The sequence below is a fragment of the Anomalospiza imberbis genome, unplaced genomic scaffold (genome assembly GCF_031753505.1).
Source record: "Anomalospiza imberbis isolate Cuckoo-Finch-1a 21T00152 unplaced genomic scaffold, ASM3175350v1 scaffold_517, whole genome shotgun sequence".
Classification (NCBI taxonomy): Eukaryota; Metazoa; Chordata; class Aves; order Passeriformes; family Viduidae; genus Anomalospiza; species Anomalospiza imberbis.
Window position 1 is genome coordinate 16,841 of NW_027100127.1, and position 4,887 is coordinate 21,727.

A 4,887-nucleotide genomic window follows, 5' to 3' on the forward strand; every position below is an offset into this window, starting at 1 on the left:
ACTCACCTGGTTTGGTTTGGATTCATAATGTTTTTGGGGCAGTGCAGGCAGGGAGGATGAGGGCATGGTTTTCCCAAGCAATGAGTGGGTTTGTTCCCGTCGTGGTCGGGCCTTGACAGGACTTCTGCTGCCCTCTTCCAGCACCAGTGGCTTCTTTTCCATCCCCGAGTCTGTACACACGTCCCAGGTGCTGGCGAGAGGGCAGCGGTCACCCCGTGTGCCACTGGGGCAGCCCCCACACACCCAGGGATGCTGGGGCCAGGCTCAGGGAGCAGCAGCGTCCCCCTGATGAACCCCATCTGTATTCCATAGGAACACGGTCATACAGCCCACCAGAATGGACCCAATTTGGCTGGTACTACGGCAAGCCAGCTACCATCTGGTCCCTGGGCATCCTGCTGCACCAGATGGTCTGCGGGGAGCACCCTTTCAGGAGGAGCCAGAACATCAGCTGGGACCATCAACTCTCGCTGCCACAACGGCTCTCTCAAGGTGGATCCTCATCTCTGGCCACGGGGGCAATACCAGTGCTGGGAGACAGCAGCAGCTCGTCAGCATCCCGCTCTGGCAGCTGCTGAGGAGGTGGCACATGTCCTGCTCTCCTGCTCTCCTCCAAAACAGGGAATTGATGGGGACGTTTAGGCCCAGCTCTGAGCACATCCAGCATGGCCTGGGCACGGGAATAGTGGGGCAAAGCCAACAGGAGCCTTCTCCAGCTGACCGGCGGTTTCTGGTTTCTCTGCCCAGAGTGCCAAGATCTGATCAGGTGGTGTTTATCCATGCTGGACTTGGACAGGCCCTCTTTAGAAGAGCTGTTCTGTGATCCCTGGCTGCAGGATATTGATCTGCCCTAGAAGAAGGGAGAGAGCCACAGGCACGCTTTGATGCAAGGCCCTGGTAAGTTACAGCTCCACACATGCCTTGGCAATGAGAAGCAAAGGAACCCAGACATTTTGTCCTGCCTGTGTCACTGCCCAGGGGTCATTAGATGGGAACACGCAGCCCTTGTGCTGGAGCTCAGCTGCTCTGCCTAGCACTGGTGGCCACCATCCGAGCTGGTTTTGCTTGTCCTGGTTCCCTGACAGCTGGGGCCCTGGGCAGAACCCTGACAGCCTGGGCTCACCCCAGGGAAGGAGAAGGAGCCCCTGGAGAAGCTGTACCAGGTGGGGCTGCTGCTGCTGGGGACACGGAGGATGACATCAAGGGTGACAACCTCTTCCTCCACCTGGTCACCAGCAGCTGAGGATGATGGACTTCGATTCTGGCACCTTCTCCAAAGCCAGGCTGCACGGGGAATGTGCAGGTGAGTCCACACGCAGGGGGATGCTCCCAGATTTGGGCATTGCACAGCCTGGCCAGGAACCAAAGGTTCCCCCCTTTGCTGGGGCGGATGCAGCTGATCCTTCAGTCGGCTGCCAGGCTGCTTTTGGCAGGGCTGGGGGGATGGGCTGGGGTGCTGATGAAATGGGAGTGGGCTCCTGGCCCTGCCAACAGCCCCAGCACCCACCCTGCCCCGGGCTGGGGCTGGGGCAGCCAGCCCGACACAAACAAACGCCCATGGTGGGAGCAGAGGTGGGACTCCAGAACCTGTGCAGGGGCTGCTTTGCTTTGCAGGCAAGGAAGGGCTTGGGCTGCTCCACTGCCCCTGTTTGCTTGGGATCACCGTTATTTTGGGGGGCAGTGCAGGGGGGAAGGGAGCAAGCCTGGGCTTCCCTCACCTGTGGGTGGGTTTTTCCCTGGCATGCAGGGGTTGGGCCTTCCTCAAGCCCCTGACAGAGATAAGATTTTTGACCTTTTTTCTTGTTCCCCTTTTTGTCTGTAATCTATTTTCAATAATTTGTTGTGTGTTTTTCTAGAGGAAGCTTTCCAGGTGGGGTCCAGTCTGGATGGGGAAGTGCTTGGGAGCAGCTGTGGCGTGGATGGGCCGTGCCCTTGGAGAAGGCTGAGGACATCGTTTGGGACCAGCTTTTCTTCCAGCGTGATGTGGGTCTTGTCTGCTTGGCATGGTGGGATCAGAGCTTTGGGGAGATGGCAGCGAGCACAGGAGCATCCTGCTCTGGGCAGCTGCTGAGGGCTGGATGTGCCGTGGCTGGCTGCAGGCTGGGCACATGTCCTGCCCTCCTGCTCTGCTCCCAAAGGCAGCAGGGATGGGCAGCTCTGGGCACAGCTCTGGGCACGGCCAGCATGGCCTGGGCACCGCGGGCGGCTGGGACAAGGGGACAGGAGCCTTCAGCTGACGGGCGCTTTCTGGTTTCTCTCCTTGCAGCCGGGCTCTGCGGGTGCTGAGGCTGCTCTGGGCTCTGCCAGGGCTCTGCTGGAGCTCAGCACCGGGCTGCAATCAGCCAAAGAAGAAATGGGGTGACCTGCAGCACAGACCTGCTGGAGCATTTCAGCAACACAGCTCAAGTGTGCAGAGTGTACACCTCCAAGGGCAAACATGACACCACCCAAAAATTAAACTTGTTCAATAACTTCTGAAATGAAATCAATCTGGGATGACCCCAAATGACATTTTGCAGCTTGCTCAAGCTGTAGCTCAGCCCTTCTCTGAACTGTTCTCTCCCCCACCTGCCTTTTACTTCCCAACTGCTCCCTCTTGTCCCCCAGTGAGTTCCCAGCCCATGGCAGTCTCCATCACACTGTCGCCTTCCTTGGTGCCCCTCACCATGAGGAAGGCCGAGCCCCAGGCTTAGGGACTCATCCTGTCACTGGCTGAGGAGCAGCAATGTCTCAGAGCTCCAGTGGGATTTTAGTGTCATTCAGAGCTGCTCTCCAGCCCTCAGCTCTCCTCACTGCTGAGTTCCCACTCCCTTTTCCTCGTCCTTGCAGGAGGATGAGCTCAGTGAATCCCCTTGAGCCTCCCCACTCTTCCCAGCCCACGCACCCACCTCAGTTATGCTGAAGCTGCAGCTTCTCTGTCTCCTGTGGCACACCAGTCCAGTCCCCTGTGCGGGGAGCCCCAGCCCCAGAGCACAGCACTCAGCAGTGCACTCCGGGCTGGAGCAGCTCCCTGCCAGCCCCAGCCCAGGGACCCCTCCAGCCCCAGGGCTTGGGGCACCGTCAGCACCCGCTGCTCCAGCCACCGCTTCTGCTGGCCCTGACAGCAACACCCAAAGTGGGGCTGATCCCGAGGGAGCAGCAGCAGGGCCTGGATCTGATCCCTGGATCTTCGGCTCGGCTTTGGAGCCCTACCAGCTCCAAACATCCCCCCAAAAAAATCCCAAACTCAGGCACCCCCCAGGATATTTGGGCCGAGCTCCCCCTCCCCGGGCACCTGCGGGATGGGGGCGATGCTCCCGGGGTGCTGCGAGCTCAGGCAGCGCCAGGGCCACGCGATTCCTTCCCTCCTCTCCTCCGGCTGCTCCCTGCTGCCGCTGCGCCTCTTCCTCCCTCCCTCCTCCTCCTCCCCCGCTCCCGGATCCTGAACCGTGAGGGGAAAGGGGGCGAGGAAAGGGCGGAACCGTGAGGGGAAAGGAGCGAGGAAAGGGCGGAACCGTGAGGGGAAAGGGCCGGGGCCAAGGGGACGCACTGTCCTAAAAAAGCCCGGTTTGACCCAAAATCACCCAAAAGGGCATCAAATGCAGCCTACATCCACATGGTTTGGCCTGACATCAACCAAATGGGATTAAAAGTATCCAAAGGGCTCTAAAATCCAACCAAAGGGGCTTAAAACTGCCCCAGGTGTTTTATAACCCTCAAGAAATGGCTTAACATCACCCGTAAATCTTTCAAATGTGACTAAAATCCACCCTGAAAGTATCTGGTCCAGCCTAAAATCATCCAAAGGTATCTAAAATCACCAAAATGTCCTTGACACCAACACAAGAAGACCTAAAATCACCCTAAAAAGGCTTGGTTCAAACTAAAATTGCCCAAAGAAGCAAAAAACCCTACTTAAACGGGCCCAAAACACCCAAAAAAGGGACCTAAAATCACCCACACAGGATTAGGATTCACCCATATGGGCCCAGTTTTTCCTAAACTCACCCAAATGGGCCCAGCCCCACCCCCATGGGCCTAAAATCATCCAAAGGGGTCTGAAATCCCCCCTAAACCCCACCAGATTCGGCCTCAAATCAGCCACAGGGGCTGAAAATCCACCCGAAAAGGCTCGGGATCCCCGCAAGGGATCTGAAGCCCACCCTAAACCTGCCCGGTTCGGCCCAAAATCCCCCAAAGGGGCCGAGCCCGAGGCCGAGCCCAGGATCGGCTCCGGGGTCGCTCCGGGACCTCCGCTCTCGCTCCGGGCAGTTTTGGCCGCGGCCCCGGACGGGCCTGGGCGGGACCGGGAGGGACCAGGGAGGGCTCGGGAGGGGTTTGGGCATTTGGGGCTTTTTTGGGCTTTGGGGAATTGTGTTGGGAGTTTACAGGGAATTGTTGGGGTTTTGGGGGAGAGTTATTGGGTTTGGAGGCAGTTGGGGGATTTTGGGGAGTTTGGATTTTGAGGGGCTTTATTGGTGCTTTGAGTGGGAAGTTGTTTTCCTGGGGGTATTTGGGGGTTAATTGAAATTTTTTGTGTTTTCTTTTGAAGTTCGGAAGGTTTTACTGGGATTTTGTGGGGATTTTGTGGGATCCTCTGGAATTATTTCTGGGTTTTATTGGGATTTTAGGGGATTTGGAGGCAATTTATTGGAATTGTGGGGGCATTTAGTGGGATTCTTTGGGGATTTGGGTTTTTTATGAATTTTAGTGGGGATTTGGGGGGGGTTTGTGGGTTTTTTTGGGTGTTGCCAAGATTTCTTTGGGTCTCGTGAGGATTTTGTGGGGCTTCTTGTGGTTTTGGAGACATTTTTGCGGGGATATGTGGGGTTTAATTGGGATTTTGTGGGCTTTTATTGGGATTCGAGGGTGTTCTAATGGGAATTTGTGAAATTTAATTGTGATTTC

The 4,887-nt window shown here is 56.9% G+C and overlaps 1 long non-coding RNA gene across 2 annotated transcripts; it reads left to right on the forward strand.

The window, feature by feature from the left end:
* The first annotated feature begins 316 nt into the window (after positions 1–316).
* On the forward strand, positions 317–1,235 carry LOC137467062 (uncharacterized). Of its 2 annotated transcripts, none has more exons than XR_010995395.1 (3): positions 317–492; positions 748–897; positions 1,086–1,235. It is a non-coding gene; the product is annotated as an uncharacterized lncRNA (long non-coding RNA). The 2 variants fall into 2 exon arrangements; XR_010995397.1 differs by having other exon boundaries at positions 1,129–1,233.
* The last annotated feature ends 3,652 nt before the right edge of the window (positions 1,236–4,887 follow it).